At 44.5% G+C, this 25,415-nt stretch overlaps 1 protein-coding gene across 1 annotated transcript in view; it reads right to left on the bottom strand.

Annotated features, from left to right (window-relative positions):
- efnb3b (ephrin-B3b) overlaps positions 1–25,415 on the bottom strand; it is a 73,842-nt gene that overhangs the window by 42,743 nt on the left and 5,684 nt on the right. The gene's annotated exons all lie outside the window — the stretch shown is intronic.

Below are 25,415 nucleotides of genomic sequence, written 5' to 3' on the forward strand. Positions count from 1 at the left end.
GTACAAGCCCATTTTGTAACTTGAACTTGAGTCCTTGGACCAAGAAATGTTATTATCTGGAGCTGTATCAGTGTTTGGGGTCATGAAATATACCTGAATTACACCTATATTCGTGTTTTTATTTAATTATTTAGTCATATCAGTCTGAGAGTATTGAACTGTTCATTAAAAATCCATAAAGTCCCCAATGTTGCTTTATGTAATACTCAAGTTAAAGGGAATTATCCTGTATTCCTGTATTATCTTTGACACAGTATTTGTCACCTTGAACTGTTCTTGGAATTAATAATCAATGATCATCAATTTAGTTACTGGAAATTCAGCATCATCCGACAGGACCTTTTGCAAGCAGACATTGCAGCTTCTGCTTCTGCACAGGGCAGACAGACCGTTTTAAAATATCCATAATCATTATTACTGTCTTCATTAAAGAACCATATACCCTGGAGAAGAGTGCAGAAAGTGGTCTTTGACTGTGTGTATAGAGCTGGAGAGAGATAGAGATACATTTGTATGAGATAGAGGGAGACAGAGAGGGGTAAGGACGAGACAGAGAGGGAGAACGAGAGGGCTATAATGTAAATTGATGAGCGCTTGAGTCTCTCTAGAAGGCATGGCCCAGATACCTCCGAACATTTCTATTATGGATGTAATGGAGGAATGGATGCGAGTTCGACGAGGAGAGGGAGAGGGGGAAAGAAAGTTACAAGCTTGGTTTCCATCCAAGAACTTCTGTTTTGTAAATGATCTTCCCTTTAGTTAGATGTAAACAGCAAATCCTGATCGATTCTTTTCTATATTGAATAACAAGCTTACCCTCAACCTCACCGTCCCACTGGTGGGTCAGTCAGCATAAACTTTTGCTGTGCAGCCAAACTCTGTTCAAACCCACAGCGATGTATTTTTAAACTCTAGACCCCCCCCCCCAAAAAAATACCAGATATGTCAGGGTGAATTTGGAAATGTGTAAAATGATGCACAAAATATGAAAAATATTTCCATTTGATGGAATGGTGTAGGCATAAAAGACATTTTAAAAACAGCATATGCTTTAAAACATCATATATTGTGGCTTCAATGAAGAGCTTATATGATAGTCAGACAGCGTGAAATTTTTCCAACCGTAAAGCTGCACTAATCAATACTGTTTGTGCAGCCAATGGATCTAATAACTATGTGTAACGGCCGCTTGCAGTCATAAACCCACACAGAATGATTCACAACTCTGCGCTTCCCCTCCTCAGAGTCTTTCAGCATCTTTTAACTCTTTGTTTTGGTTTTCTGACCACCCAATTCTGCCGTCACCAACCCTATTCCAGCAGCAAACATGCTCTAAGAACCAAACTACCTGCTTAGCACCAATTAGCCAGACATTTCCTTTAGGAGGTGGTGGAGACCAAAACAGAAGAGTAAATATTGGATATATTGATCAGATGGCAACAAACATGACTTAAAATGAACACTAACATGGCTAAATATACAATAGTTTGCCAACACATTTACCTTAACAACAAGGCTTTAATATTGCAATCCTATTTATGTGTGTGTGTGTTCTGTTGTATGTGTGTGTGTTTCCAGTTTGTGCTGTAACAGGCCAAAAAACAAAGCTCAATCACTGCAGCTTTAAAGCCACATATCTGGAAGTAAAAAGGCCTACTGGATGTTGAAGAGTTAAAAAGAAAAATAGGAGAGAAAGAACAAGAGATAAGCCGACTATGAAGAGCAGTGTGAACAAGGAGAGAGGAGCACAAGGTTGATGTAAAGTCGGTGAGCGCTGGAAAGCCCTCAGGAATGTTAGTGGTGAGAAACGACAACGGCTGTAATAGTTTCCATATGGCGAGCAAGGCAGGGAAAAGGGAGAGAGCGAGCGAGGGTGGATGAGAGATGACGGAGAGAAAGGTAGAGAGACAACGGCGACGTTAAGGGAAAGAGAGGGAGAGAAGGGAGGTGGCAGTTAGCAGGTAGGGATGCAGAGCCTCGTTTGAATAGTTAGTTGGCATCATGGGACTCTGAAGGTAACGGTGTCCTTGTCATCACACACACACACACACTCGTGTCCGGAGGCGGTCCAGAATGCTGCAGCGTCTGTGTCACATCCAGTACATATCACACCCAACATAACCACAGAGACACGGGATGGAGGCACGCTGGATGCCTTGGCATTTGCAAAAAGCGCACACACTCACTCACACACACAGTGTTTGTCTTTCTTATAAACACACACACACACACACACACACACACACACACACACATCTTTCATCTTCCTTGCTGCTGTGCTCCTGCTGCGTTCAATACATTCCATATGATACAATGTAGCAGATAAGCGCAAGTAAGTCACATTCGGTTGAAACTTGTAGCTGCACCATGAAGAGAAACTAGAACTAACTAACCAACAACTACGGAGAAACACTTCGTCTCCTCTTTGAACAAAGCCGAACAACGCAGCTATATTCAGGTCAACGGAAACTTTTCTCGAGCAAACATCTCTCTCTATTTTTCCTCATCTTTCTCATTTGCATCCTTGTGTGCATGTTTCTGTTCCTGCATCTCCAGCTTAGAACTTTTGTTCTTTTGACTCCCCCAAACATTCGCTAGAAGGGAGTTCCAGACAACGCGCTATATTCAGTCTCTGGTGTCTCACTCAGCCCCACCCTCTTGCTTCATTTCTAATTCCTTCACCTCTCTATACCTTTCTTCCTTCCTTGATTTTAGTTTCTTCAGTAACACTTTAGTGCTACAGGAATTAAATAATGCAAAAGCAGATATAACTATTAGCCAGGAAAGTGTGACTAAAAGCCTAATGGTGCAATAATTATATGTTCATTTATAATGCACTTTAAAATTCACAGTATGGTACCCTCGGGGAGATTTTAGGAACAGCTTTCAGTGTTTTTATGTACTTGCTTTAAACAAGTGATGTCTATTTTCACTTAGTTTTATTATTACAGTTTGTATTATTATTATTAATGTCCTACTTTGTGTTGTTCTCTGTATTACATCTTGCTACTTTGTATTTTGGTTTATGTTCATTTGCGTTTTTGTTTAGTATCTTGTCGTTTTTACACTTATCTCTGAGACACGACCTAATAAAGCCAAGGTTATCACTGTTCTGTGAAAACCATGCGTCTGCAAAACATCAATTTTTCATACCTTTATAAAAATGGCTCTGTTTCTGAAACAGCTTTCTGAAATATATTTTTATCTAGCTTCGAAAATACCAATTAAAGAAGGACTATCTTTCACTTTATCTGAAAGATACATGTGTTTCCCCGGATGGCAATGACAGATTTACCACTAAATCAATGGTCAAACATATTTCTCTCATGCTTATGTCTACCAATCATAAATATTTTAATTATTGATTTTGTTTTGTTGATTATTTTAGTCACAATGTCAGAAAACAATGACAAATGCCCATCCAAATGTCCCAGAGCCCAGTATAACATCTTCTTTCTGACCAACAATCCACAAGCCAAGATGTTATTTCATATTCAATATTCAGGCTATTTAATTTAAAATGATATCAAGCAGGGAGCCTAACTGAAGACGCTGGAACAAGAAAATCATTCCTTTATTTAATCAATTACCACAACTGTTGTCTGTTCCTGTTCAAGGCTAAATTGCGGCATATTAGTTTTTGTAATTTTTCCACAGTGTCAGTTTGCATTGGCAGTATTTCACGCTTCCGTCTGAAAATGAACATGATGACATGCACTAACCAGCAGCCACAAAGCCACAGTGGAAGGAATTGTTCCACAACGAAAATGAAACATTCCTCTGGGGGGGGATCACATAAACCCTAAAATCAGACTTTTGACGTCCTTCCTCATAGCTACACTATTCCCCATTTACTTCTTTTTCTGTCCACGCTCCTGAACCGTCTCTTTAACCACCATTTCTTCCTGCTCCTGTGTCTCCTTTCCTCTCACCTGCCCTCCCCCTCTCTCCACGTTTTTCAGCATGTACTCTGGATGATTTGCAGCGGTCTGGATTGGTCCCATTAAGGTGGTTTAGTGGAGGTGTGTGGTGATAGAGCACTGTGGGTCCTGACAGCTCACTGTGTGTATGTGTGAAAGAGGGAAAGAGAGCAGAAGGAATTGAGAAGCCCCCTCCCTGTTCACAACTGGATACACCTACACATGTGAACCTCTCAACGGAGGCTGAAGGACACCCTTGAGACCCCCAACACACAAACACATGATACAGACCCTCCTCAAACCCCCAGTGAGGTCTTTTGTGTGTTTAGGTATATATAGCTTATGATGACATATATACACACACACACATACATGATAGTGACAGCTGGTGTTGATGCCTGGTGTCTTTAAGTCTTTGAGCTTCAACTCATTCGCTTCAACCACCTCGCTAATTTAATTAGGGCACCCTGGGCTCTGGAGGAATGAAGGTTATAATGCATGCAGTGGCTCTCATTCTCATTCTTTATGCTTCACACACACACACACACACACACACACACACACACACACACATAGAAAGAGAACCATCCCAAAGTCGGTCCCTCTGGGAGTGAAGGAGTGGGGTGAGACGCTGACCTGCCACAGTGTGGGTCAGTCACACATCCAAAGCTCCCCGTATGTGTGTTTGAGTGGATCCACATGCGTTCATGCATGTAGGCACATACTCTGGAGGGTCTCCCCTCTCCTCATGTGTGACCTGGGCAGGCTCAACTCTGCTCCAGAGAGGCCACAGGGTGCAGGGAGTCTGAAACTTTAGCTACAGGAGACTCGACTTAAGCTCAGTCAGGCCACGGTGTCAGGAGAGCGGTGTAATCCATAGGAGGTCCCTGGGGGCCACCAAGAATGCAGGGCCCTAGGGACATATCTTTTTTTTTACTTTGCTGAGTGTGTGAGAAGAAAGAGTATGCAAGTAATGTATCCATTAAACGGTTCAAACTCCCCTACCCTGTCCTCTCAGCTCCAAGCTCCAGCTGAACACATTCACATATATAGTTAAAAATAATTTCCTAGAGCAGCAGGATACTGTAGCAAATGTCAGTGACACATGAGTAAATTTAGCATTTTGAGGACTATTTTCAACTGTGGATTAATACACATTTGGCGTTTCTGGTAGAAAGGCAAACATAAACTGAACTACAGTGCCCATGAGCATCATAATGCAGGGCACTGTCACCCAGCCCAACACTGTGACTCGCTGATGTGTTTCTAACAGTTTTTGGACAACAATGGCGCTCAGTGACACGGAGGAAGACGATATCAGGATTGGACACACAGACAATACTTCTCAGTAGGATATTCCCAGCATTATTCCTTAAAAGAGACAGCATCTGGAGATTTGTAGGTTTGAGGTATGTTTTGGTGTAACGACATGGTATAAAAGATTGAAGGCAGGAAGAACCAGCAAGTCTGGCTTTTCCAATCTGCTGTAGCAGCTATTTCTTGGCGCCTTGTTGTGTCACTGTGAGGTTGTCTGGCAACCAGCAGAGACTCAGAATTTCACATAACCCTTTGTGAAACCACAACTTGTAATTTTTTACTCTTCAGTTTTTATGCAAGAAAACAAGATTGAACATGTTGATTTGTGAGCTTTGGAGGTTTTGGTAAGCAAATGTTTCAACTTCGGAAAGAGACAGTTTTCTGCTCGTTTTGGCTCTAGCTTCATATTTACTGTACAATGCATGAGAGCGGGCGGTATCGGTCTTCTCATATAACTCAGCACTTCCCAAAATGTTGAACTATTCCTTTAAGTGACAACATTTGGTGTTGTTCTGTTCTGCCCTTTGTTCTATGTTTAGGTTAAGGATAAGGTTTGTTTATGGTAAGGGAATTCTTATACTCAAAGATGGTCTTCATAAGTATATACGTCCAATGATATGTGTGTGTATCCCAACAGGGGCCTTGTGTATCTGCAGCAGTGCTTAATCCACCATTTGAAATGGGAACCTGGCTTCCATTCGGTTTCCCCCACAGGCTCCGATCAACGCTACCCGACTCCCAGACTCAGCTACTCCGACTCCAGTGGAACGCATCTTGAAGCGATTTGGGGCTCAAACCCTTTGCTGCTCCCTCTCCCCCCCTCCTCCCAACACGTTCTTTTCTTTTGGATCGCCAAGCCCCCATCACCACCCAAACCCACCCAAACGCCTCCTCCCGTTCTCAGCTGAAGGAAGCTTTAAGGGCTTAGGGGAAAGCGCTAGAGCGGCGGTCCTGGCTCGACCCAGGGGTTCTGGAGCCCCGCGGTAAAATCAACAGTTAGCCCGCTGCATGAGCAGAGAGTCCGAGCAGCCAGGGAGGGAGGGATGCGTTCATGAAAGTAGGACAGACGGGGTCTAGGGCTAGCCTCGATTTCAAACAGACACACATAAGTGCAATCACAGGCACACACATGCACACAAACATGCTGAAAGAGAAAGCCTCCAGGTCATCAAAAATCCTATTCACTCCCGTCAGGATATTGAAGTGTGTCATGCCAATATTTCAGTCCTGATAGCTTTGCCAGAATGTGTGTGTGTGTGTGTCTGAATATGTGAGTGTGAGAGTGCACGGGGCGTGTGTGGGTGTGTGCTTCAGCACGTTCGTGCGCATACCTCGCCACTTCTCTTCCACTTTACTTTCTAAAGAGTGGCTTTTTAAAAAGTCGCCTGGGTATTTTCAAGGGGGCCTGTCTAATTCATGCAGGTGAAGTGTTTTAAAGTTCCATTCCCCGTTTACCTGCGGGGCCTGAAGAACACACAACAGAGGTGTTGAAATAACACTTCCTCTCCTCCCCTCCCCTCCTTCTCCCTCACTTTTATCACAACTTCTATCCTTTTGTCCTTCACTTTGCTCCCGTCCCCCCACACCTGCCTCCCCTCGCTGCACTCCTACTCTCTTTCTTTCCATCTTTTCTTATCCCTCCTTTTCTTCCCTGCTCCTTCCCCCCCCAACTGCTCTCTTTTTACCTCACCCATCCCTCATCCTCTCTCTCTCTCTCTCTCTCTCTATTTCACTCTGCCTCTCATAGTGTTTGAAGCAGAGTGTTTGTCTCTAGGGCTGGATGATTGACAACTGAGAGAGAGCCAGGCAGCTCTCTGGTGACAGATAAGGACTTTGGCTCTATTACTCACTGGGTCCCACAGACACACACAAACACACACACACACACACACACACACACACAAACTCTCACCCATCATCCCACATGCACACGGATTCACTTACTTGCTTGCACGCACGCACGTACACACACACACACAAAGAGAAACACACACTCCAGGTCCCATGCTGCTCCCACAGTTCGGCAGGGAGCAGACAAACCTATTTGCATTAGGAAGCAGCGTGTAAAATAAATAAAGAATCGGATGAATCGAGGAATAAATAGACAGGAGGCACGGCTGGGGATGAGTATGACTGATTTGCAGGGTGTGTGTGTGTGTGTGCGCCAGTGCTCTCTTTTTCAACCTCTGGGCTCTCGAGTAAAAAGAGCAGCAGTGCAGCAAAAGAAACACCCTGCACACCCTGTTGAGCGTGCACACAAACACAAACACAAACACACACAGTCAAATATACATGAAAAGATTCTACAAAGCCCAAGTCATTATGGTAATGAAAAATGAAAGGGTCTAAAAATACTGTTTTATTCCTCCCTTTGTTTTGGGGGAAACTCCAGAGAGACCACTGGCTGACAGAGGAAAAGAGGAGGAAGGAGAAATAGTTTTCCTCCTATCTGCTTTTCCACGAACGTCTCCCACTACAGTCGCCCAAATCTCTGGTTTGCAACACTCACTTTTCTTCAAAGCGATAAATTGGATTGAGTGCAACTGGTTCAAATTGGGTGCATGTTTATGTTCTTGGCACTAAAAGGAAACCTCATAGACTTGTTGACTGACAGCTGAAAGTGAGAGGAAGATGGCGAGAGAGGGAGGCGGCAGCAGGCGCATAAACAGGTGCGACATCAGATACGGCGAAGGAAAAGAAGAAATGAAGAATAGAGAGCAAACGTGGAATTAGAGAAAAACACGGAGAGTTCAGTTACTTATGTAAGTTTGTGCAAGAGTGAAAAATAGGATGAAATTTCTCTTTGGGGTGGAAAGAGAAGACAGGAGATGCAGAACCGGGGAGGAGAGAGTCGTGAGAAGGAGGAGGGAAGGATTAAAGACTGTGAGATGTCGTGCTGAGTTACAGGTGTGTGTGCCGGGGACTGATAGGGGAGAAAATGGAGATGGAAAAAAAAAAAATAGATGAGTGAGGAATAATTAGGCCGACCCCCGGCAGAGGAGTGTGGCAGGTGAAAGGACGAATGGAGGGGAAAAAAAACGAGGGAGAAAGATGGACGGTCGGTGGGGAGATGAAGAAGCGAACGGTTGAAGGCAAGGACGCCGCGACATAGCAGGGGAAAGCGGAAAAAGAAAGGGAAAGGCTAAGGCGTGACTAAAGAGATGGCAGGCTCAGCGTGAGAGAGGGAAGAAAAGAGAGGAGGAGGGCAGCCTGGAGGACAGAGGTTTTAAAGTGAGAGGAGAGAAGGAGGAGGTGACGGAGATAGACGCAGAGCATGAAAATGGCCTTTGTCATCCCTTCTCAAACACAGAGCCGGAAGACAAAGGGAGCGTGAGCGCGAGCTGCTTTTTCCAGCATCTCTTAGATGACAATAGCTATTTGTCTCCTCATCAGACAGAGGGGAGAGGAGAGCGGAGAAAGTACCCTACACACTGTTCCTCGTGTCTCTTCCTCTTCACTCGCTTCCCATCTCTGTCCTCCTCACCCTCACTTTTTTTCTATTATTTTTTCAAACCACCTCCCTTCCTTCCCTTCCTTGCCGCAGATACACAAACAACCTTAAACATAGTTCCTCTCCCTCTCCGTGCTATGGATCTAAAATGCTCCAGCCCTCTGTTAATGTGTGTAAAAGGGGGTGGGGGTGCTAGGGGGGGGGACCCCATCCTCCCTTATTTGAGGTTAGAGGTCAGGGGTCACGCTTGAGTGCTGATGGTGCATCCTGCCAGACAAAGCAGATTAACACTCACACACACATATAGGGTGAGGAATGGTATGTCGCCCCTCTAACCCCCGCCTCCCTCCCAGCTTGTTCCCAAGCCCCGGCCTCATTGGGTGAGATAGTATCATAAGTTGCAGGTCGCGCCAATGGGAGGTCAAGGCCTCGATTGTGCATGCGGTCAGCGGTCAAACCACCTCTTGCCACGGGCGGTGATGTCACTGCCGAGTTGGTATTCATAGCGAACAAATTGGAGATAAACACCGGGGCATCATTTGGTGCTGCGGCTTCATTTTTCATGTTTGCCATTTAGTGGATACTTCTATCCGCCAAATACACATTTGTCTTATTATCCATACTTAATGTGGCACAGCTGGAAAGTAAACCTTGTGTTAGTCCCATTCTGCACTCGGCTCAGCTCAAGTGAGTCCCAAAACTGAATAAAAATTAGAAGAATGCTATCTGGGTAGTGTTTAACTCTAAATTAATTTCATTTAGTCATCTAGTCTGACACTGCACTGACAGGGAATTAAAGATAAGATTAAAAAATGACTTGATATGCAAACTCAGTTTATGCCATCATCTCAAATACTGTAATATTTTATTACATCTCCTCAGTGGGAAATTGTCCTCACCATCCTGGGATCCACACATCAAGGTAGTGGTAGGAGTACTTGTTATAGCTGCAACTAAGGATTATATATATTTCATTGTTCAATGACATTTAGTCTATAAAGGGTGATAAATTAATTTCTCAGAGCTCAACTTCATGTCTTCAGATTGCTCATCTTGACCAACCAACAGTCCAAAATGCAAAAACAATATATGTATAAAACCTGAAACAGAGAAAAGTACTAAATCCCCATATTTGAGAAGCTGAAACCAGAAAATGTTCAGCATTTTTCTTTGATAAGTAAGCAAATAAGGATTAATTCCTTATCAGGATTGCTGCGTCTTAATTTTCTGTTAATTTGCTTACACAAATAAACAGAAACATGTTTCAGAAACATATTAGATTTTGAAGTTGGCTATGGATAACAGTTTTTAATTCAGCATCCTTTGACAAAATAATCTCACCACGAGGTCCATTAGCTGTTCTGGAGCTTTTAATCATATCACATTAACTTTGTCAGCAAACTGAATTTAACCACCGTTTCAAATTTTTTATTTCATTTCATGTTTTTAAAAACTTTCTCTGCCAAAAAAAAATAAAAAAAATCAATTTTTCTTATTTTATGAATGTCCTTAAACCTTTTGAAAGTGTATCCTTAGCCAATAAAAGTTGCTGCATTAGAGAATTAGACTTAGAAAAAACACATTTTGGAGGCCATGACAGTTTATAGAACTTCAAAGACTTGATTACAGACAAATATGACTTGAGGACAGTTTTTACAGTGTAAAAGTACACTCAGCCAAAGAAAAACATTCAGCCAAAGAAAGAATGTAGAACTGCAACAAATCAATTTTGTTGTCCTTCACTCCACTGTTGATCTGTGTGTGAGGTCGTCCTTCTGATCTGGCATCAGTGGGCAGCTCTGCCAGTGTGTTTAGAAGTGTTAAATGCCCCCCTGACCTGCTGCAGTCTGTTATTAGGTCTACTGACTGCCATGCGTGCTAACTCATACTGGCATCATCGGCCATGCCTGGCAACACGCACACATATACACACACACAAACTCACATGTGCAAACACTTGCAAGCAAACGTGTCGCACCGACACACACACACACACACACACGCCGGGCACTCAGCAGAGGGTGAATAGCCAGTGATCCTCCTCCTCCTTCCGCCTTATCAGTGAGTCGCGTTCCGCCTTAGCCATGCATACTGTACAGTCATTAATCATGATTCTCATTAATTATCTATGCACCCGGCTGGCTAATTAACACATCAGCTCAAGCAGAACTAATGCTGCATGCTAGTTCACCTCCCACTCACACCCAACACTTTCCAACCCACACACACACACACACACACACCCTACAACTCCAAACCCGCTTCTACCAAACTTCAGATCCTGCGAGGAGCAGACAGACTTGTGAGGAAAAAAAGCTTTAATGTGACAATAAACCACCAGCTGCAGATTAAAGGAACAGTCTGCCATGTTTAATGTCTGCTGCTGTAATTTAAGTCTTTGCTGAACTCATATTTGCTCTACTTGTCTTGACAACACAGGTTAGTGGTTAACTCCGGTCCATTTCCCACGATGAATTTTGACAGCCCCTAACAACGGCCATAAAAATGTATTTGTCACTATCTGCAGGAGGACAAAGAAGTGCTAGAGTTACAAAAGCATGGGCTGAAAGAAAAACCTCAAAATCCGGCAGCTTTGTTTGTTGCTTACAGTTGTACACCTGTAGCTATCAGGATCAACATGAAAAATGAAGACGAAGACATCTCCAAAATAAGAGGGGTACTGTCATACGTTCACTTCATGAATTATTCAGCTTTTATGCTTAAGTGATTGTAGTAAGATGAAACATCATTCTGCATTAAGAGATTTTTTTCTTTTAGTGTTTCAGAAAATGACAAATTCAAAGAAGCATATTTGGGGTGATGCATGTTCATTATTTTTGGAATTTCATTTTTATTCAAAGAGATGCACCTTTGGAATCTCAATTACGATGCTCAAAGCATTTTCAGAGCATTTAAAATTCAACGTCTCTTTCCAGGAAATCAGCGCCTAATACAGATAATCCACAGAATTAGCTGTCTGTTTTCTACAGCAGTTTGTGGATATTACCGATGATCCAAAAATTAAACACTAAGTTTCTCATCAGAAATCCGCTTCAGTGAAAGGAGTCCAAATAGAGAAGATGCAATGAGGAGGCGGAGCACGGACAGTAACTAACACTCCCAGTGTGTGGACCCTGCAGTTAATTGAACTGGATGAATGGGAACCCTCTCCAGCCTTCTGTGGGAAGGTCAGGCTTTCACCACCCTACACCAATCACCAGAAGGGCCTGCTTTTAATTTGGTCATTTCTTCTTAGTTGGAGCAGACAGAGATAACAAGCAGTGAGATGGATTCAAACGGACTCCATTCAGGGTACCGTTGAGGTGCCACATCCTGCTGCGGGATATCTGGCCACTCCATGTGGTTTATATGCTGGTCAAGCTTCCATAGTATTTACGCCCTTAAATCTCCCATGAGGCCTTAGGCTAGAATGAGATATGTGCCTGGGGGTAAAGCGGAGGGTAATTCACACTCAGACATGGAATTATAATGTTTCCATGCATGAAGCCTCTGAATAATTTACAGCTTTCAATGGCTTAACATTACTCCTCCCGCGAACATACACACACACACACACACACACACAGGTCTGGAACTGCGCAGACTGTGGTGCAGATTTAGTCATCGCCCTCGCCTCACCAATCTCTCACTGGTGCAACACTAAATACTGCCCCCCTCATCTCATTCTTCCCGACAGCCTGTGCAGCATATAATTATGTCCCCCCCTGAAACCAGGGCAGTAATCTCAAACACTTGTCTGGCCATTATTATGGAGGCTCTGGCTTCTCTCTGCCCTCACCCTGCCTTCCCTCTGCCACTCTCATCCAGCACTTGTTCTTTCAGCGGAGCTCTGATTTCTCTATCTCTGCTTCTTCATAACTCTCTTTCTCTCCATGGGCCAAAAGGCCTGAATGAGAGAGAGAGAGAGAGAGAGAGAGAGAGAGAGAGAGGCGCTCTGACATTAACAAGATTGCTCGTTAAGAAAGGAGGGAGGGGGAGATGGAGAGAGGAAGGGAGGTGGAAAATGGAGTGGCTGTAATTGGAAGGTTTTTGAAAAGGAGAGAAAGAAAAGACAGAATTAGGTTTCCATCCAGGGCCTGTCTGAAAGTGTGTGTGTGTGATTGTGTGTGTGTGTGAAGCAGATACAGAGGGGACTAAATATAAGGCGAGAGAATGACTTGTTGGATTTCTCAAGAGGTGCTAAAGGTCAGACTCACCTATCAATCAGGTTCATACAAAAGGGCCCGGTCTAGCTATCCCCCTCCTCCCACCCCTCTGGCCTACCTCCCACCAGCTCCCACCAGTTCTCTTCGGAGACAAAGGAACACTTTACAGTAACAGGCTTCTGGAGACTATTTCCTCCCGGTGCTTGTAGCGGCTGCACTGTCAGCACGCCCATTACAGAAATGCATTTCATTGGCATTTCACTTCTTGTTGGGCACGGAGGCTAGAAAGCTGCTTCCCCAACGCCAGACACATCCTGCCGAGACAGCTCGGTTTATGGCAACATAAAGAAGTGTCGGCTTTTTCTTCGCGCGTGGCTAAAAATATTTACTCTCTCCAACGTACTAAGCCTCAAGGAGTGACGAGCGCTTTTTGTGGGTGCATATTTTCTTTTTGAAGGACTGCACTGAAACTTTCTCAGCTCATAATACTTGCTAATAAATTTAGAGAAACCGATATCCCGGTGTCTGAATGAGCAAGCCACCCCAAATAAGTCCGCGTGTGGCTGAAAGCGCGGGGCTTTGCATTTCTTAATGTGCAAATATGTGCCAATAAATGTGTGTATGTATGTGTGTGTGTGTGTGTGTAAGTCGGTGTAATCCCTCGCTATGGGACGCCCTCCCTTCTTCCTGTGCCAGATGAGGAGATATTCTGCCAAATTCGACGGGCAAGTGGGCTGCCAACTGCGAACATACACTCTCAACCGCACACAGAAATCATACACTGGCATGTGATGCATGCGTATAGGACACAAAGAGCCATGTCTGTGTGTGTGTGTGTGTGTGTGTGCAGACACACACTCTCGCACATGCCCGGCTGGGTGTGGGCAGGTTTATTCTAGTCTATAGGTCTGGAAGAAATGTCGGAGGATTAGGGGAGAGAGCCCACAGAGAGGTAGATGGAGGAGCTACAGGAGGGATGGGAGGATGGAGATGAAGACGGAGGGGAGAGAAGAAAGATCCGAGAGAAAGTAAATTAAAGATGGCAAAGAAAAGATGGACAGAAATCAGATTGTTGCGCAAGATGACGGAGGGATAAAAAGCCAGCGCTATGAAACCGTTAACTCCATGGTTTATACAGCAGGATGGATTATCTACCTCTCTGTTTCTCCCCCCTCCTGCTCCAATCTCTCCATTGTGTGCCACTATAGAGCTCTATGGAAGCAGCGGTGTAGGGGGAGGGATTGAAAGAAATTCCCTCTCTTTCTCTTTCTCCAGCTAAATTAATAATATGAAGCTCTCCATCCCTCTCAGTCTGCTTTATCCTTTTATTCGCCCCCCTTCTCCGCTTTATCTCGGAGTATTCCTTGATTCTATTATTCCCTTGGCTGTATGCTAGAGTTATACAAGTATACGCTGGTGCTGGTGTGTGTGTGTGTGTGTGTGTGTGTGTGTGTGTGAGTGAGAGACTGTGTGTATTCAAAGCAAGCTTGACAGGCTGCACACCAAACTGAGCATGAGAAGTTTTTTTTGCTGGTGAGAGACTGCAGGGTATGAAAGAGCGAAGGAGTGAGAAATAGCGAGAGATGGATACAAGTGCGACAAAGGGAGAGACGGAGGTAGAAAGGGAGAGAATCGGAGAGAGAGACGGGAGGGGAGTGGGTAAGAAAAGAAGTGAGAGAGAGAGAGAGAAAGTGACGTGCAAAGGCGGAGGTGTGAGATGAGACCAAATAGATCAGAGTCACAGTTTCTAATAAGAGGTATGACACATACTCATCCTGCCTTTCTTCTTCTTTCTCTCTCTCTTTTTTTATTCTTAACCCTCTTTCCTCCCTCCACAGCGCTCCACCCTCCGTTCTCTCCCCCTTCATCTCTCCTATGTCTTTACTCTTCATCAGTGTTTGAGCTGGAATTTATATAAAACAAAGAAGAAAAAAAAAATCTGCAAGGACTCTTAACCAGGTGCACGTGCAGCAAATTATGAATTATGTGCAAAAATTATTCATTTGAGGGGAATAAATTGCTAATTCATAATAGATTAAAAAAAAAAATCCACTTGTAGTACTTCGTGTGCACAAATTACCTGCTGGGCTCTGTACACACCATTTATGGCCAGGAGATTTCAAAAGGCACGAGAAGAAATCTAAGCCCTTTATCCGGCAGCTAGACCGCATATTCCACCTCACACCTCCTCTCACCTCTCGCCCTTCACCTCTCGTGGCTTGTTTGGGCAGGAAACGAGGACGTTCTGGCCGAGGCTTTTACTGTTTTTTCCATGCGAACAGGTTAGCCCACTTTTAATTGCGCCCAAAGCTCGCCAAGCCGTGAACGCATGCATTTCCACCACGCCGTGCCACGGCAAAGAGGACATCCACGCTGCTGGGATCCTGCGCACCCTCAACAACCCCTGTCGAGCAAGCCGCCTCTTGCACTGAACTGATGGCTCAACGCACGTACAGCTCTCCTGATGGCGCCAGATAAAATGCAAACTGAACTTTTCCTGCTGCTTGACATTAAAAAGTTTTATAGCGAAACAGTGGGAGCCTTCTACTGCGAGGCATGTGTATAGTGCAGTAGCTGCGAACAAAAGCCTTACTGATCTGCATAATCCGATGTGGACATATTTAGATGTTCATTTCAGATCAGAAAAATAGCTTAACACTCACACAGCACCTATATTCATGTATACAATACAGAAATGGTACTCTAGGTACTCAGCAGGTGCTGGTCTAGCTGAAGCACTGCTCCTCACCCCCTCCTTTCTCCCCTTCCTCACCCTTTTTTTTCTCATTTCTCTCCCCCACTCTGCCAATGGATGTCTTTAATCAGAGTGTCAATCAGAGTGCGACGCGTGTAAGAGAATGAAGCTTAATCCAATATAAGATACGCAAGATAATACAGCTGTTAAAACCATCAGCCGCCTGCTAGATAACAACCCTGTCACCCACATTAAGTCTCCCTCTCCCTCCCTCCCTCATCTGCCCCACTCCCCTGCTTTCACTCTTCGTCATTGTCGAATCGCGCTCTCCTAATGGTGAAATGAATGGTTGTTAAATCTCAGCATCACTCCATCAATTTTTGGGGGGGTGTTTCTTTATAATTGAAGTCTCTTTGCATCATAGTCTACTTCAGGGTTATTAATGTTAACAAGAAGTCTAAACCCAGCCATGGAAAACAACACTTTAACCCGTGAACAAATTAAATAGTAAAAATACAATTTTAGTATTTCTGAGAGAAAAGGAAAAAAAAGATGTACCTTACATAAACAATACATATTAAATACTATAAAGCTAAATTAAAAGAGGATAAACCTAACCTACTGACCTATAAATGGGAGCCTTTAATACCTACATGAACTTTAATTAAAAGTTGCTTTAAAACTGATAAAACCATGACCCCTCCATCTCTTTTTCACCACTACCAGAAAGACAAATCTTGATTTCTCCTGTGCAGCGTTGTCTGCCGGAGGTTGGATTAAAGCAGTGAGATTATTCATAGGATTGGGGCAGATTAACCAGTTAATGTGACCTACTGGGCAAACCAGTCAGAAAAAAAAAAAAAGGAGAAAGAGGAGATAGTATGTGCGAAATGGAGTGGAGTTAAAAACAAAGGGGGAGAGAGCGAGATAATGAAACAGGACCACAGGTGGGCAAACCGGTTCAAGGAGGTGAGGAGTGAACGCTCGTCGGAGCACTGACAGACGTTTAAGTTAAACAGACGTTTAGATGGAGAGATAGCGGACGAGGAAAAACTGGGAATTAAATAGAGGGAGGAGGGGCTCGGGTTTAAAACAGCACGCTTAAGAATGGAGAGATAAGATAGGACTGCGAGCTATTCATCACATTTATAGGAGAGGTGACATTTAGCCAGGCGGTGTATGTGTGTTTTGTGTGTGCCCGGGCTTCAGAAAGGTGTGAATCGAGGCTTGCATGCAGAAAGAAAGTGGGTATTTTGTATCAGATTCTGCATCTTTGCACGTTTATTTGCCATATTTTCTTTGAGGAGAACATTTGTCAATGTGTAAACAGACAGAATACATGCAGAAGTGAAGACCAACCATGACTGTGACAATAAAAAGTGCAAGAATAAACTAATAATTATTTGCACTATGTGCTCATCTTTCCTTGTTTTACCAGTTCTTGCTGTTGTGTGTAGGGGCACGGACGATGTCCTCAGTCTCACAGTATGGGAAACCTGTCACCTTCTAAAAAAAACACACACACACACTCACACACGCACAAAAACACCTGTCTCTTGTCTAGGTGAGCAATAACGCACGGGTGGGACGAAGAGATAGAGAAAGAGCGGGAAGGGCTTTGGAGAGAGAGAAACAGGGCTTAAGGGGGACAGAGGGAGGACGGATGGAAAGCTGGAGATAAAGTAAGCTTCAGACAGCGAAGCAAAATGTGCGCTGGGAGAAAGATGCACTTTGTTGTGAGAGGACAGTGGACGAGGGGACTGACGGTCAGGTTTGAAGGTGGAAAACAGGGGCAGGGTGCAAGCGATGGTCTGGAAAAAAAGACGGGTGGGGTGGTGGTGGAGAGAAGACGACGAGAGGGGAAAAGGCGATGGGAGGAGAAAGACAGAAGGGTGAGGGAGAGGAGGGAGGGTCCGCGGGTTCATAATCCCCTTACAGACAGCTTTGTTGAGTGATTGACAGCCCAGTGTGCCACGTTAGAGCCAGAGCGCACAGGGGCCGGCATGACTGGAGGGATTATCTCTCCCCTGGCTTACCACCACCCATCGACCCCCCCCCCCCCCCCACCACCACCTCATCACCACCTCATCACCTCCCCACAACACCCCCCCCGCCCCCTTGATAGGGTCAAGTGGTACAGGCCTGTTGCAGTTGTTTTCACTCTCTCCTCTTTTCAGGCTCGCCCAGAAACCTCGCTTTGTCTCCCGTGATTTTGTTGTTTTGCAAATAATGCTTAATGTGGCGATGGAAGGGGAAGAAGGGGGTGGCGGCGGCGGCGGTGGTGGTGGTGGTGGTGGGGGGGTGTACACAAACCCACGCAGGGCATGTACACAAGCACATGCACCCACGCATGACGCATGCCTGACATCCACACAATAGCACACAAGTAGCAGGCGCACATAAAAACTGGCTCTATTCAGCATGCAAGGGCATCGTGAGGATACAGAAGCACTTAAACAAGACCTTGATTGAATTCTTTTGTTCTAGCTAAGTACCGCTATAATAGAGTTAGCTCGCCCATCACCAGAGTGATTACATTTAAGAAGAAACATAAGGAGAAAGCAAAGGTTTTGATTAAAAGGAGATAACCTAAAAAAAAATACAGCTGAATTACAGCACTTATGCACGATAGTGGCATTGTTTGGCCGCTCTGCAGCAGCCATATTAAGGCTTTGAGAAATCAGATAATGTGTATGATTAACCAAGTGCCAGAACACACACCTCAGAGTTTGGACTTGTTGCAGTGCTCAGCTGTGTACACACACACACACATAGATATAACGGCCACCCAGGACTTAGGCTCCAGATGGGCTAGGCCTAACTGGGACCAGTGGCTTTACTGAAACACACAAAATCGGGAGCCAAATACAAACACCACAGCAGCTGTGTGTTAGCGAGCAAGCAAGGACAGACACGAGTATGTTGCAAAGCCCGAAGACCAAAAAACTGCCAGAGAGTTATAAGCATCGCACGCAAATGTGCAAATCCGCACATGAGGTACAGGACTGCACATGTACGGCACAGTGACCCACAGTCGTGCCACCCATCCATCAACTGAAGACCAAAAAGAACACAAGAGGGAGACTGTCGAAAAGGAAGGCTTTTGTCCCATCTCCCCCTCCTTTTTTACCCCCCCTGCGCACCAACATTCTTTCTGGCTTGATTTTTCTTTGTGGGGAAGGAGGGAAGAAAGAAAAGAAAAGGGTGAAAAGAAGGGAAGAAAGGAGGGTGCTCCATCTGTTTTTTTTTTTCTTCTCTTCTCCCCCTTTCTGTGGCTGGGGACCTGCAATACAGCTGCCCTCCGATCAAGAGCAAGACGGATAAAGAATGAGAGAGACAGAGAGACTTTTGGAAAGGTGGTTAGAAGATGGGATAGCTAATGAAGGGAATGGTTTCCTGATTTCCAGAGGACGTCAAAAGAGGAGTGGTACATCTGCTCAAGCACATACGTGTGTGTGTGTGTGTGTGTGTGTGTGTGTGTGTGTGTGTGTGTGTGATGAGGCCGAGCTCTGGTTCGCAGACCCTCCCAAATTACTTTGACACCGTAGTGATAGGCAATCATGATTATTCATCCTGTCTTCACTACAGAGGACCTATTTACTGCTTGACGGTGATGAGCGAATGAGAAGAAACAGAGACTGCACATCAAAAACCCACCCACAAAGAAGAAGAGAGACGAAACGGGACCAGAGTGGGGGGAAAAAAGGGGAGAAAAGGGGAAGGAAAGATGAGAGCAATTTAAAAAAAAAAAAAAAAAAAGGGAAAAAAAAAAGAGGGAATAAATTTTACTGTCTGCCAGCTAGCTGTAACATGATAACGGCTTGGATATGTAGAGAAGAAAATTTACACTGGTGCTGAGCCAGGCAACGAGAACGAGAGAAAGTAAAGGAAAAGACAAAAGAAATGAAGGGGGGGGATTAGTGCGGAGAAGTGGACTGGTTTTACAGACTACGAGAGGGGTAAGGGTGCGTGTGGGAGAGTGCGAAGCCGGAGAGCAGAGTGTGTGTGAGGGCTTTCAGTGGAAGTGCTGGGGGGGAGGGAGGGGGCTCTTTTGTTCACGGGGAGCAGAGGAGGGGGGGCGAAGCGAGAGAGCAGAGAAGGAGGAATGGAAGGAAGGAGTGAGGGATATGCTACTGACGGAGTGGGTGGGTGGGTGGAGGGGGGGTACCTCAGAAGAAACCCAACCCCTCCACTTGGACTTTTTCCAGCACCGAGAGCAATAACATTTTTCATCTGTGCATGCATGAGTATGTGTGTGTGTGTGTATACACAAGCTATCCGCTGTGAGCATGCACGCCCCGGCCTGTGTTTGCCAGTGTATACGGACGCTGGTGTGTGTTAAGGCTGACTGCAAGACATGAGGACAAAAGGCAAGAGAGAGAGAGAAGGAGAGAGAGAAAGACAGAGACAGAAAGTAAAGGAGGGTAAAACCGCTAAAAAGCAGCTCCGAGTCGTTTATTATAGCCAGTGCTGGGGTATCAGATGATGGCATGTGGACGGGGCAACAACAACCCACTTCACCGCTCTTTCTATACAAGATGGATCTTGTTAGAGTTAGTTGTCCTAAACAACAAAAGCACAGCTCTGCGCTCCGTACGCTGCAAAAAAAAAAAAAAAAGAAACAATCATTTGGAGCCAGTCAGCTAGTTTACTTATGTACTTGGCCTTAAATCATCGCTTCAGTTCAAAATACTTTTTATCGGCAAAATGTCCGAGAAACAGCCTTGTTTTAGTTTGACAACCGTGCATTTTTGAGTTTAGTACAATGGAGCTTTGAAAGGAGGTTCAGAAGGCTGGATTGTCTCCGTCCAATGAGAGAAATATAACCCTTCAAACTGATATCAAAGCCAGGCCGCGTTTTAAGAGAAAGAAAACGGCACTTTCCTACTCACAAATGACACTCGTGGGTTTTGCTGCTACACCTTTATTTAGTCTGACATGACTATTAGTTTATGGTGGCTGATGGTAGCAAACTTTAAAAAGACATTGCGAGATGTTGGATAGTGAGTTAATACACCCAGCTGTAACCTGCAACCAACATAAATCTCGGCTGCTGTGTTCAGCAAAGCTCCATACGTTTGAGAAAATCGAGCAAAATGTTGTGATAATGTGATTTTAATAGTGAAATCTCACATTAAGTGCACAAAGGATCATCTTTTTACATTGCTGTTTGCGTGATTAAAACCAACAGGATGCAGAATGTTCAACACTTTGGGTTTAGGGGAGCTGCTAGGCAGATTTTTAAACTTTGGTGAGTGCCGGACTGACTCTTTCTCTCTGCAGCCGGTCTTATGCTAAGCTAAGATAATAGCTAAGCTAAGATAATCGCCTCCTGTTTCCAGCTCCATGCTTAATTCAAAGACATCAGAGTGGTATTGATCTTCTCGTCTATCCCTCGGCAAGAAAGCGATTAAGCATATTTCCCAGAATGTTGAACTGTTCCTTTAAAAGAGAATAATATTCCGATGCTTAAATGAATACATAATGTGAAAACTGTTCACAGTTTCTCTTCCCTTCTCAACATCAGTGAAAAATAGAAGCGGGAAACCTTGAGCCAAAAAAGTTTACGGAGTTCAACCACAAGTGAAGATTTTTCAAATCACAAAAGCGATTTAAAACAGAAACACTTGACACGCACTTCCTTCCACCTCAGTGTGTGCTCTGTACAAACTGAGAACAGCTACATAAAGCCCCGAACCTCCCGCATCCCAGACTGAAGAATTAATCTTAATCTTACATTTCCATCTTAATCTTGCATTTTTAACGTCAGCCCTGCTTAAATTATATCTAATGCAGAACCCAGGAAATGGAGCATGATTTTTCCTTGCACAGCTAGCCAAGGTCAGTTTCCCCATAGACTGTAAGAATGATGGGCTAATGCCAAAGCCAGATGGAGTACGCTCGCTGTATGGTCTTTTACCTCCTAATTAGAACTATGCATATGTGCACACACCCACCCACACACACTAAAGCATCAGGAGAAGAAAGCGTGAAGTCTGGAAAACTAATCAAGGTGCTGGTTAGTGATGGAGAATATTACAAAAGATCTGAGGTAGAGAAGTCGGTCTTTGCTTAAATGTTTTTGTTTATTAGTAAGCCAAATTTCAAGATGACTGGATGTTATTGTAGCAGGGTAGAGCAGGACAAGGTTTCCCACTAAAGCCTCTTAGTATGAGGATCATCGCTGACCCATTGTAAGTAAATGGGTAAAGATTATCTAAAGGCTAAGACGCTTTTGGAGTAACAGGTCTCCACATCTCCCACACAAGAGACCAAACATCTACTCCAACAGCCAGGAGGATCCACACCCCCTCCAACCAGCCCCCACACAAATAAAAGCCACGTATCGTATTTGTACTTGAGCAGTGAATAGTTGCTCTGCTTTGTTACCAGGCTCCTTGCAGGCAAGAGTGATTCATGTATGCTTACTTTTGTGGCTCTGTGTTTTTTCTGCAAATCTCTGGATAATGACTTCTTATGCCAAAAATATAAATACAAAATGAGATATTTCAAGAAAACGCCACCTGTAACCACTTCATCACATACACATACAGCTAGCAGCATTGTGCCTTGCATTTCTGGGTCCATTTCGTTGTTTGACGGTGTATTTTCTGTTATAAAAGAGACTCTGTTCCACCTCAGCTACAGTGGATCACAATAAAAGAAAAAGCATCCAGTTAAATGTCAGGTTTTGGAGTGTATTTTGCAGAATCAAATAACAAAGCCTCCTAGATTCACCACCAAATCACACAAGATGAAAATCCAAGAAAGGCAGAAGCTATTTAACTGTAGCCTCAATAGGCCAGAATGAAAGTTGACTTTTGAATAAGAAGCACGCCTCGTACACTGACTCGGAGAAACGTGGTGACTTTTATTCACTGTGTTATTATCCCTCTTTTTGCCCACAAACAGCTGATACACAGTCTCGGAGATTAAATGCAATAGGAGGTGGGTTCACAATTAAATGTAAATTACAACACTTCATCCTGGAGTGCAATGAACTTCAAATATTGATTATGCAGTGGGACAGTAGAGCTTTCTTTTAAAGGAATTGATTTAGCTTTTGGCAAATTAAGTCTATCAACACATTGGTCTGCTGCGAGGCATTTGGCATCATTTCTGCTTCTGTGAGTCTTGCATACTGTGTGTGAAGTGCGTGTGTGTGTGTCCGCAGCGTCTCGTCTTATCATAAAGATGAACTGCAGTAAATACAGAGAGGGAGAAAACACTGCCAGTCTCTTAATCGCTCCACGCCAAGTTGATCAAAGAGCTCATTCTGCCCCGAAAGTCAATGAATACTTTTAAAGCTTACCAGGTTTCATGCTGGACTTCACAGGGATAAATATTATGGGACGTGTCAGTAATGAGGAATGAGAGGCCATCTCGGTTGTATGTGAGCAGGAAGCAGCTAGTCATGGTGGTGACCTATGGATCATCAGTCACTCTCCCTGTCTGGGCTGTGTCACATCAGCCAGTACCGCTGTCAAACCCGAGTGCGCTCCCAAACCATTCATCTCTCTCTTAACTCGCCTTCCCTCACTGTCTTTCATGCTTTTTGTGTCCTTCGCTGACCCTGCCATCTCTCTGCTCTCCTCCCGTCTCCTCTATCTTTCCCTCATCTCACCCTGACAACACCCACTTCTTCTATTTCTGCCCTTCTGCTCATATCGGTCGAACATGTTTGCCAAAACTTCAGCTGTGACAAGGCACAGCTGTCCACTAGCAAACCCACTCATTTGTCTCTCTTGTGTAGACACACACACACACACACACACACACACACACACACTCTGTCTCTCTTTAACATTTAGTTAGAAAATCATTTTCGGGCCAGTGTCCAATCAAATGCTGACAGCCACAGACAGACGATGAAGGGAAAATGATGGAGTTTGATTGCTGATGAAAATGATGGAACGCAAAGGCTAAAACTGGAATGAACTCTGGCTGCTGAGCATGTGACTTGGAAATAAGCCAACCAAACATGTCTTTTGTTTGCATTTGATAAGTTCTGCATAACGTACAGGGCTATGCAAAGGAGGACTCCACCTTAATGTTACTTGAGGGGAGAGCAGTTGAGCAGACACTTAAAATCCTGTTTATTTCTTCAAGAAAGGTGAAAGAAATTCTAATTGTTTGCCAGTGGAAATCAACCTTTTTCAAGAGTTGCGTTCAAAGGTGTGAAACAAGTGAGGATAATGCAGATGACTGCACTGGAATCAAGAAAATGTTAAGTAAGCTACCTGTGCATAATTGTAGAAAACACCTGAATCAGGTTCATTTTAAGGCTGAAATATGGAATTCTGATTCTGAAGACTTTAACACTGACAGAAAAAAAAGGAGACTATGAGAAGGAGACTTTTTGAAGTGCAAGTGCACATGGCATACATCAGAACAGCTTAGAGTCTGGAAATCCTAACACACATTTTAGTATTCATAGCACAAACACACAAATGCCTGCACGCCCTCTGTCACAAACCAGAATCCACACACACACACACACACAAAACGATGTTAACTCCCTCCCGCTGCTATCCCGTTTATCTGGAATGATGCCGAAGCTTCAGTAGCTGCTGTAATACGAGCCCGACCCAATGTTGTGTCGTGATACTGAGCCTAAACAAAACTGAGGAGTGAGGAGGAAGCAGAGGAGCAGGGCTAAGAGCTAAGAGACTGGAATGTGAGTTTAAGAAAGAAAGAAGGTGATGAACAGTGTGACAGAGGTTGCCTCCACGCTGAACACCCCCTCTGGCCTATAAAGTCTACACACACACACACACACACACACACACACACACTTTCATACTGGCTTCTCATCCCACCAGTCCGCTTCTCTGTGTCACCCGGGGGAGGAGGATTGACCTGGCCCAGTCCAAATGCTGCCAGGAGGATTGGATGATCCTGCTTAGGCAGGGTGTGCTGTGAAGCAAGCTAATGAGAGGCCAGTGTGTGTATGTATGTGTGTGTGTGTGTGTGTGTGTCTGTGTGTGTGTATGTATGTATGTGTGTTGGCTGGCTTTGCTAAGGGGCTCTAGGTTCAGCCACCCAAGGCAATCTGCCCAGTGATGCTGGGACACATGTGACCCCTTCAGACCTACGGCCTGGATTACTGTTACCACTACTACCATTGTAGTAGGGTGTGTGTTTCTGTACATGCGTATGTTTCCGGGGGCAAAAAGCCGCTTGTTTCTGCATGCGTTTCCAACACTCTGAGCTAGCTCAGCCAGCCACACGTTTTTAATCTCCTTCATACTAATCATCAGCACTTTTAACAATTACCAAAATCCCAAAGTCACTTCTAAAGCCCCTGGGACTGGGGAAGTAAATTAGTTCTTTAGCTAACCCCAGCATATTTACAACACCGCTTTATAGCTGTTATGATGTTGATGAATGTGCACTGCCCCTGCCAAATAAACTTATAATCGAGTGATAAAATAATGAATGAATTCCGAGTGGAACAACAGTCCGTGACGCCTGCCAATTCCCTCACCTCTCCGGTGTGTGTGTGAGGTTGTGGGCACACATATCTGGCCTCCAGTGTTTACTGTCTCATTGCGGCGGTGTGTGTTTAATGCTCACTTGCACACGCAACAAAAGGAGATACACGAGGACCACACACTCTTTACACACGTGTCCGACATAGATGGGAGGGGAGGTCGAGCCCCCCGGGGGTCATTTACGTGCGTGTGTGCGGACATCTGTTGAGAACGTGCGGGCTGCAATAGATCTGTCTGTTCACATGTCTCGATTTTTCACAGTCCGACTGCATACCTGTGCATCCATCTGCCTGGCAAAGAAAGACAGAACAGAAAGAAAGAAAAGAAAAGAAAAGAAAAGGAAGAAAAGGATCCCAGCCGCTGGCCTGGATT

The sequence above is a fragment of the Larimichthys crocea genome, chromosome XIV (assembly GCF_000972845.2).
Source record: "Larimichthys crocea isolate SSNF chromosome XIV, L_crocea_2.0, whole genome shotgun sequence".
Classification (NCBI taxonomy): domain Eukaryota; kingdom Metazoa; phylum Chordata; class Actinopteri; family Sciaenidae; genus Larimichthys; species Larimichthys crocea.